Genomic DNA, 10,927 nt, shown 5'->3' on the forward strand with positions numbered 1-10,927 from the left:
TCTTGCCTGGATTATTTAATAGACTCCTCACTGGTCTTGCCACTTTCACCTTTTAGCTCTTTACAATTCTCAACACAGCAGCCACAATAATCTTGTCACAATCAAATCATGTCACTGCTCTATCTGAAAGCCTTTTTATAGACTCATAAAAACATTTACAAGCATACAGAAGACACTGTTAATATTGGCTGCTTCCGGGGACCAGAAATAGAGAACTGAGGGCCAGGAATGAGGAGACATACCCTATTGTTTTAATTTTCTGTCCAGTACATACATTAAATTTTAAGCATAATAATATTATTTATTTTTAAAAGTAACAGGGGAAGTGAGCTAGTAGAAAGTCAGTACTAATCCCCAAGCCTGCAATATTGTTAAAAAGCAGGAGGTAAGGAAGTGTTGCACTATGATGGCTGAAAGTAAGACAATAGGAAATAAGACTAAGAGGGTAAAATTCAACTCTGAGGTATACAACAATGGAAAGAGGGAGAAATGATTGAAAGCTAAATTTTAAAGAAAAGAATCTACATGCTAGTTTTTGAAAGATTACATTTTTGATACATAATAGAAAGATTATATTTGAGATACATAGATTATATGTTAACAAAAATAATTTACATGTTAGTTTTTGAAAGGTCACAGATCTGTGAAGGCCTGAATGCTTACGGAAATGAGTCTAGGCATACAAGGAGAAGTGAAAAATGGAGAATGTTAGTAAAAGAGAGAACAAACATGAAAGTAAGGCTGTAAAAATCATAAAATTGAGGCTGCAAATGAGGTAGAGAGCCTGGTACCCAGAATACAGGTGGGAGAAGCAACCAGTCCTCTAGAGTCTGAGAAAAGGAAAACATAGAATCAGGAAGAATATCTGGAAATGTCATTTAGGTATCTAAAGAATTACCAGCAACATCAACTCCAAAAGACAAGGGCTAGTAACAAAAATCTCAAAAAAAAAAAAAAAAAATTCAGAGGTTGCAAACTCTCAATAACTGCAACAAGCCTTTATCCCATTCATAGCTGCCAGGTTCTCGCTTACTCACCTAGAGAGAACCTTCTTTTACATTTCTTCCTCAATCATCCATTGCTCTTCTTGTTTGAACTGGTGACTTTAAGCTTGTAAATGAAAAATGACACAGGACTTAGACATTATGGTTGGGGGGCAAAGCAGCATCCCAGAATTCAGGCTGAGCCCTTAGGACTCTAAGAGCTGTTGAAGGGTAAGGAAAGCTGCTGGGGATGCACAAGGAAGCTGGCCTGTAAAAAAGAAGTAGTGATGACCCTTTGGCTTATACATACATGTGAGCAAATATAAAAAGAATATTCATACTTAGCATTTCAGGCCAAACCCATAATGCCATTTACAAGTTCCACACATTTCAGAAATGGGAAACAGAAGGTACCTTATCTTCAGAATTTAGGTTACACAGAGAAGCTATGACACTAAGTTGCCAGAATTCTCCAGAATCACAACCTGTACAGGTTCCTTTGAGCAGGTGTCACTTGTGTTCTTGCTCCTGATTGAAGTCACATTTTTAAATATCATTTTTTCCCCTAATACTTTTCTCATAAATGTAAAATAACTGACCTTGACTGATATGGACAAAATATATAGGAAATTATTCTGATAGTATTTATCAGAATAATTTATCAGAGTGCTTAAAAATTTTAGAGGACTAATATATCTTACCTACATTATGTTACTGTAGGAGAAATTAAATATAATAGTGTCCTACAATTATACTCTTCCCTTGGTATCCACAGGGGATTGGTTCCAGGACCCCTGCGGATACCAAAATCTGCAGGTGCTCAAGTCCCATATATATAATAGCATAGTATTTGCATATAACCTATGCACATCCTCCTTTATCCTTTAAATCACCCCTAGCTACTTATAATACCTAATGTCATGGAAATGCTATGTAAAATAGTTGCTGTAGTGTATTGTTTAGGGAATAATGACAACATGAAAAGTCTGTACGTGTTCAATACAGATGCAACCACTGTAGGCCTAAAAATAATTTTGATCCACAGTTGTTGAATTCACAGATGCAAAACCCACAGATATGAAGGGCTAACTGTATGCTCATTTATTGATTCAGCAAATATATATATTTATCATTTATTGTGTGTAATGAAGAAAACCTTGGTTTCCAATTTGTAATGGAGTATGACAGACGAAAGGGTCAAACTTACTCAGAAGCTCTTCTCTTACTAAAATGTAAGAGCCTTAGAACTGGCTAGACAGGAATTGCTGAAACAAGTTATACAGAAGGGGGAATGGATGGAGGCACGCGTTAGGAAGGAGCTATCAGTATGACACTTTGGACATAAAGAGCTTGAAGTTCCTATGTAACCTCCAGACTGTCCATTAGGCAGTTGGATATATATATGATCAAGAGCTCAGGACAAGCCTGCAATAGAAATAGACGTTCATTAATCATACATGTCAGATGAAGCCATAGCAGGGGAATGTTACTGCCCATAGAGTACTTAGAGATGAAAAGACATTCAAGACCAGCTTAGAAACACCAATAGCTAAGGAACAAGGAGAAACGTAAGTACTCTCTTCCTTATAACTTTTAACGGATTTTTTGTATATATCAAAAGCATATATTTACGATATATATTTTGTACCCTGATTCTTTAATTTTTCATTTTATTGAAAAATATGTTAGGAGTAAGTGTGACACAATACTTGAAGAAAGTGTCTTTGTAGATAGAAGAAAATTGGTTTCACTACATTTACAAAGGCCATTTGGGCTGGGGAAAACACGGTCAAATTAGTAGTCAGACTGCTGTTCTTACTGAGAAATTAGGAGGTTCCTTGATTTCTTTGCGCCAAAGGCAAGAGAATTAGCTTTCCAATTCTGTGCTTTTCTGTATTAGTGGAAACTACCTGTTAAAGCTATTTTCCTTAGTTCAGGGCTTCTCAAAACAGCCCCACCGAAGTTTCTCCAAAATATTAAGAAAACTCAATACTTACTGGGAGTATAGGCACCCAGTAACAAGTTTCTCGGAAATCTTTCCTCTGAAACAAAAACCAAACAAAAAGAATGCTGATTTTGTTTTCTACTCCACAATAGGTTTGCTTTTATATAAAAATCACTTTTAACTCGCTCAATTCCTTAGCCTTTTCCCTCTATTATTTTCCAGAAAAACACATCCTTATTTTAGAAATGAGGAAAGTGAGGCTTAGAGGTTACTCCTCGCAAAGCCACCCATCTGTCCTCACAAACTTAGAACCGGTTTCTCACCAACTCTACGATCCCAAACACCCGTCACACCCTCGGCGACCCACCCGCGAGCCCACCCGTTTCCTACCTACCCCTGCTCCCATCCACACAAGCTCTAAACGCCGCACGTCACAAAAGGCGATTCCTGCCCTTCAGCCTCCCCAGCCCCGGCGCAGGCACCGCGAATCCGCTCTTACAGACTCCCTGGTGGGGTTCGGGCCCACAAACCAAAGTCCCACACCGCAGAAACCAAACTCACCACCAGACAAAGACGACCATGGCGAGCCAGACAGTCTGCGCCTGCGCACTCCTTCGGCGGGCCAGCACTTCCACAGGTCTCCCGAGCTCTGCCAGGTCCCGGCTCAGAACTGGACGCAATCAACCGATCTCGGCCCGTCCTCCACGCCACTCATTGACGATGGACTACGCTTCCCAGAAGATTCAGGGTTCGAGTCAGCTTTTCGCGCGAACCTTCTTTCCTCCGCCAGAGGCTGTGGGACTGTCTCCCTGGGGGGGGCGGCCGTGTAAGTAGGCCGAGTCTCAAGACTTCGTTATGATAACATTTTTCTTGTGTCTGCTCTGCCTCTAGGAGAGGGCAGTGGTGTGCCAAAGAGTACGATAAGATCAGCTCAAACACGCTGGGCTGACTTCACGTAGGAGCCACGGTGCGATGCTAGGCCAGGACCTCCAGGAGACTCCCAGGCGCGGTGCGGGGATCGGGGGCAATCCCTGTGGCCGGACTCGGGCCAGGCGCCATCTTGTCCGTCGCGGGTGTGGGTCTGAACTACATTTCCCACAGGGCGCCGCGTCCTCGGCTCCTCGCTACCGCGAGGCTAGCGGCGCCGTGGAGCGCTGTGCGGACCTACGAGCCCGACTCCCAACGGTTCGGCTCAGCGGCTGCATACTGACGCGATCCGGGGGAGGCCGGAGGTGAGGAGTCTAGAACCCCGGACGGGGATTGAGACTGAGTATTAAGTCTGTTGAGGCGTAACGGGCTGAGGAAGGACGGCTGGGCAGTTGTGTAATTGTGTGGCTGTATGTCCTAGCGTTGTGTGTGTGAGATCGTGACTGTGTGTGACTGTGTGTGCGGATGTGGGGAGTATTACGCAGCTGTCCTGTGAGTCCGTGTGTTATGATTGTTAATTTGTGACCGAGGGTGACGCTGTGTGTACGGGTGTGGGTGGGTTAGCGGGGACGTAGATGTGACTGTATCCCTGTGGTGGATGTGTGATTATGACTGTGTGTCACCGTGTGTTTCTGTGTGTGCAGGTATAGGGAGCTTAGTGACTGAGTGGCTGTTACTCTGTCCCCGTGGGCATGGTGACTGGGCAGCACTGTGTGGGGCATGGAGGGAGGGTACGTGTCAATGTTAGATGTGTCACTGCAGCACTGTGTGTGCGTCGATTTGAGGAGACCGTGACTGTGTGTCTGTGACTATATGTCATACATAGTCCTGTGTGGGAGCACAAGACAGCTCGGCACCTTGACCGGAAAGGAGCCCTCTTCTTTGACACTGAGATTGACTTGGAAGCGACAGTCTCCTCTGATAACCCAACCGTGGTGGGGGAGGGGCAGGCAGCGTAACCTCTGACCTTGTCATTTGGACCCCAGAGGAGGTGTGTTGTCTCCCATTTCTGTCCTCCAAGAGAGATCCCCAGAGAAGGAGGAACTTGTCACATCTAAAAGCCATGTTTAAGGTGCCTTGGAATTTTCGCTTTGTTCCTTAAATGCTTTATTTTTTCAGGATACGATTTTTTTTCTCTCTCTTGGCAATTGCCTAGAAAGACCTATCAAGTAACGTGGAATCTACTGTTTCTTTGGAAATAACGTTCCTTCCTTGCTTTCCCTAATTTTCTCTTATTAATATGGGGAATAGTTCAGTCTATCTTGTGTGCTGAGTATTTTGGTTTTACATATGTACATATATAGATACATATATGCATTCAGAACAAACACATACATGCATGCTTGTATATATCGTATGTTTTCATTTAAGTGATAGTTTAACTTCCAACAAAATTGAAAGTTCCTTAGAATATTTCCAATATTAGATACTGTTAACTGTTTTGCCACCTGTGGCTTACCCGATATCCATTCCTTCCTCTTTATTGCTGCAAAAATCCTGATCTTATTTGGAAGAGCACTGTGCCCTGCTTAAACAAAGAAAAACAAACAGAAAAAAAAAATAAAACTCTACATGTTTTGGCTTCCCCTGTTGATGTAAGCAAAAGTTCTTAGATTGGGCTTCTCAAACAGTTTTTTAAAGATGTGTGGATGGGATGGGGCTGACTCAGTAGGCATGTATTCTTGTGGCTCTTTTCCCTTTTCTGTCTGGAATGTGGATATGGTGTTATATGTGGAGCAGCTATTTTATAACCATGCATTTAGAATGAAAGTAGGGGTATGAGAGTTTACAGTGTTATATCAAATGAAAATAGAGAATTTTCAGTTGTACATTGTGTGAAAGCAATTTGGTAAAAAAAAGTTCTACCTATATATGCATGAAATATGTTTTTTTGTTTTAGTTGGGGTTTTTTGTTGGTTTTTATTTGCATGAAATATATAGTAGCATTTTAATTTTCCTCACTATACCTAGACTTAAGTTTGGGAAAGAAGGGGTTTCTCCTTGTCTTTTTGTGTAGTTGTTCAGTCTTCAGCATGTACCACAATGGCTAGGACATAGTTAGCTATCAGTAAATATTTGATTAATGAAAGAATAATAAGTAGTTAGTAAATGATAGCAGTGTTATTTAGTTTCTTTTTGGTGACACACAAGAAACACGCCCAGATTGCCACTGAGATTACCCTTAATCCTACCTTCTGGGGCAGGGCAGTGGAATGCCAAGGAACAACCAAAATTCTTCAAACTGGGTATGAATTCTTCATCATCTACAGGACTTTCAATATGGGGTGAAAGATACTCACTATTACTCACTGTTCTTTTGTTCTCTTTTGATGCTTACTGTGTTTCTATATCTAATGATATTGATAACCAATTTTTCATGAGCATTTAAACTTGATTACTAATTTTAATTGATATATATTCCTTAAACTCTTTAAAGTTCAATTATAACTTTAGTAGGGCTTATTCTTTTGAATACTTTCAACACGAAATCATCATATAAGATTGGAAATAGATTTAAAAAGAGGGAAGAAATTTTAAAAAAATAAGGGGATTATGATATTCAAGGAAGAGATAATGGTGGCCTAGATGAGTGTGTTGGTAGTAGATATGGAGACACATAGATGGTTTTTATTAATGGGGAAATGTTAGAACTTGCTGAAGGATTGAATGTAGTAAGAGAAAGGAGAATGAAAAGTTACACAGGTTTCTGAGTTGAGTAATTCTGTTGGTTAGAGTCGATGCACAGGCAAAGCCAAAGAAAAATGCAAATTGTACCTGCTAGGGCCACTTTCCCCAGAAGAGGATTGTTGGCAAGGCAGACACCTATGGTTTATGTCCTAAAGTAGGTAGATAAAATAACTTATCACTGTGATCCAGTTTTGAGTTTGAGCTTTTCTAATGATTATCACATGAGCTATCCTGTCATGTTAAGACTCTTATATGTAAAAATTAAAGGTTACAGGGGTAGGTAACAGACTAGTGGTAATATTTAAATCATCTGGGTATTTGCTGGAGTTTCTCAAAAGTGAAACCGGGGATGAGAATCCATTCTCCTAGTGCCACTGAGTCTACAGCCTTTCCATCTGAATTTCTTTAGACAAGGTTTGTGTTCTTCCCAGTTCTTTACATCTCAAAGTCTACAATGAGAGGCTCTGACTTGCCTCTCCCTTTTTTGCTGCCCTATATCGATCCCACACTGTAATTCACTCTCTCTTCAATGGGGATTGTTACCTGTTCTTACTGGGAGTAATTGTAGGAATGTAGTAACAGAAACTGCAGAAGAAAATAAATGACAAGTTTTTGCCTCTTAAAAGCCAGTTCAATTCTTAAAAGGGAAATACTAGAAACATTTCCATTAAATGAGGAAAGAGACAAGAATGTCTATCATCACCATTACTATTTAACCTTTTTTTTGAAGGTGCTTGCTAGAGCCGTTAAACAAACAAACAAAAACCTTAGAGGAAAAAAAATTCTGAAAAGAGGAAGTAACATTGACATTAAATGCATGATTCCATAGGAAATATGCAGGGAAGACAAATGTTTATATATATTTTAATTACCCTCTGAATCTGAACTTGAGTTAAACAGACTCACTTATCACTAATCCATGCAAGAACTCTATTGATCTGTTTTCAACCTCATACCCTGCTCCCATTCTCCATCCACTGTAGATACTCATTCAAAATGATTAATTTTATCTTTATACTTGAATATGTTCTTACAAAGTCATATATTTTACATCTATACACTTTTTTTTTTTTTTGAGACAGAGTCTCACTGTGTTGCCCGGGCTAGAGTGCCGTGGCGTCATCCTAGCTCACAGCAACATCAAACTCCTGGGCTCAAGCAATCCTTCTGCCTCAGCCTCCCGAGTAGCTGGGACTACAGGCATGCGCCACCATGCCTGGCTAACTTTTTCTATATATATTTTTAGTTAGTTGTCCAATTAATTTCTTTCTAATTTTAGTAGAGACAGGGTCTTGCTCTTGCTCAGGCTGGTTTCGAACTCCTGAGCTCAAACAATCCACCCGCCTCGGCCTCCCAGAGAGCTAGGATTACAGGCGTGAGCCACCACGCCCGGCCATGTATACACTTTTTATCTACATAAATGAATCTCCTATTCCTTCTTAACTTTTTCACTAACCACAGTGTTTTCACAATCCATCTGTTACTGTGTAAACATTTATGTCAGGGCATTGACCATATTTTACCTACCTACTCTTCCAGGGAATGGATACTCATCTTACCACCACAAGAAATGCTGAAATGAAACATTTTCATACAATTCCTTTATGGACCACTTGGAGAATTTCTTGGGCTTTAGAATTTCTGGGTCATAGGATATGAGTTTACTTGACTAAGTAGTGCCAACTTCTCTCCAAATTGGTTATACGAGTCCACACTTCCATCAGTATCGTGTGAGTGTGGAGTTGTATTTCCCTATCCCTACATCTGCATGAACACAGCACTGTGGAGCCTTCTCATAGTTACCAGTCTAAAAGGTATAAAGTATTATTTCTTTGTAATGTTAATTTGCATTTCTCTGATTGCCAGTGATTTTGAGTATCTCTTAATGCTTATTAGCTTTTTGAACTTCTTTATTTGTAAATTGCTTGTTCATACTTTGAGTTCATATTTCAATTGGGATTGCTTTTTCTTGTTAATTTGCAAATGTTTCTTGTGTTTTCTAGATATTGACTCCCTGACAGTTTTAGACTCTGCAGATATCCTCTTCTGTATGTATTTTATTACATTTTTATTAAACAGAAACATTGTAATATCATAGTTATCTATTTTTTCCTTGTTGCTTACAGTATTGTTATTTAAGTAATCTTTTTCTGCTCTAAGGTTACAAAGAAATTCTCCTACATTTTTGTCTGTTAACTTTGTAGTTTTACCTTGCACATTTAGGTCTTTCACGCATTCCAGAGTCCAATTTTGTATTTTTAAAAAAGTATTCTCACTGGATGTGGTGGCTCACGCATGTAGTTCCAGCACTTTGGGAGGCTGAGGCAGGAGGATCGCTTGAGCCCAAGAGTTCAAGACCAGCCTGGGCAACACAGTGAGACCCTGTCTGTTAAAAAGAAAAAAAAAAGTTTTCTGCTATAATTGTCTATTTCAAGCCTTCTCTGTGATATGATATGTTTTCCCTGGCCCTGGATAAAATGTTTTCAAGTGATATTACAATCACAAGGTCAGCCTCAATTTGCTAAATAAAATGCCCAGTGTATGGTAATATTTAAGTTAAAACTTCTCCCTTCCCACAGCTCAACTTTAAATTTAAAGATGGAAGCCTGCGTGAGGGAAGGAAAATGTGAGCAGCTTCTTTTTTTCTCCTGCATGTTCTTCTCATCTTTCCCCAACAGTAGATTGTCCCAGCCTCCTTAAAGTAGGAAAAGAGGAAGGGAAAGGAAGAAAAGTAAGAGATAGCCAGGTGTAGTGGTACCCACCTGTAGTCCCAGGTACTCAGGAAGCTAAGGTGAGAAGATAGCTTGAGCCCAGGAGTTCAAGTCCAGCCTGGGTAACATAGTGACACCTCATCTCAAAAAAATAAAATAAATAAAGTAAGAGACAAGAAGGGTCTTGCTTAACTGGTATTGTAGTCAGTGTTTGGTTTTTCCTGCCTTTGTGGGTATTCAAAGCTGACCCTTTTTCTTATCGTCAGGTGCTTTTCTGAGTTTCTGAGCAAATAACTTGCTAGAGATCTTCAACTGCAGGGGAAGCTATGATGCTGGAACATCCTCTTTACAGAAGCCACTTAAACTCCTTACGTTGCCCCAAGGCATATAGTGGTCAGCCTTGGCTCATATTGACCCTCCAGAAATTCTCTGGGACAGGACCCAAAATTGCCTGGGGCCAGCTCACTCCACGTGGTCCACATCCAGTCACTAGTTGGAAATTAGGCACCCACCTCTGTTTCCCCCAAATACCAGGGAAAAAAAGAAAGTTCTCCTAAGAGCTCTTTTACCACATTCAACTTCAGATCTCAGAGGCACTGAGATCTATAAGGTCAACTTGTTTGGTTTGAGGAGAGGAGGAAACAACCACCTCCTTTCTCCAGGGGCTAAGAATGTGTAGCTCACCAACAGCTCTTTACAGAAATAGTCCTGCCCCACAAAGTAATTTTTTGATGAACAACTTTTCATACTATCTTTTAGTCTATTTCTATCAGATTGGTAGTAATAGCCCCAGTTTCATTCCTGATTTTAGTAATTTGTGCCTCTTTTTCCCTTTTTCTTAGTCAATCTAGACAAAGATTTATCAATTTTGTTGATCTTTTCAAAAATTCCACTTTAGGTTTTGTTGATGTTCTTCATTGTTTTTCTATTTTCTATTTCATCTCTCTCCACTCTAATCTTTATTACTTCAGTTCCTCCTGTTGCCTTTGGGTTTAATTTGCTCTTTTTCTAGTTTCTTTAAGATGAAGGTTAGGTTATTGATTTGTGGTCTTCTTTTTTTATTATGATTAAAAACACATGATATCTACCTATTAATACACTTTTAATTATACAATATTGTTAATTATAAGCACAATGTTGTGCAGCAGATCTCTAGAACTTTTTCATCTCACATGACCAAAATTCTATACCCATTGAACATCAACTCCCCATTTCTCCCTTCCTTTCCCCTCCTCTCCCTTCCCCTTCCTTCCCTTCCCCCTGTTGCCCCCTACCGTGGACTTTACAGCTTCCAGAACTCTGAGAACATAAATATCTGTTATTTAACTTATACAGTTCAGGGCATTTTGTTACAGTAGCCTGAGCAGACTGAGACAGTTTTTGGTACTGAGAAGTGGGGTCCTGCTGCAACAAATACCTAAATAGCCAAGCTTTGGAACTGGGTAATGGGCAGTATGAGCATGGGGAGAAATCGATCTCCTTCCTCTTCTCGTAAGATCACCGTTACTATCCGTTACTATCAGATTAGAACCGCATCCTTATGTCCTCATTGCTCTATTTCCAAATACAATCACATTACAAGTTAAGGCATGAATTCCAGGGGGCAGAGGAGACAATTTAAGCAATCTCAACCACAGACTCTACACACAACTTTAACATACATATTAGTCTTT

Source organism: Propithecus coquereli, unplaced genomic scaffold (assembly GCF_000956105.1).
Source record: "Propithecus coquereli isolate 6110/MARCELLA unplaced genomic scaffold, Pcoq_1.0 Scaffold358, whole genome shotgun sequence".
NCBI classification, from domain to species: Eukaryota; Metazoa; Chordata; class Mammalia; order Primates; family Indriidae; genus Propithecus; species Propithecus coquereli.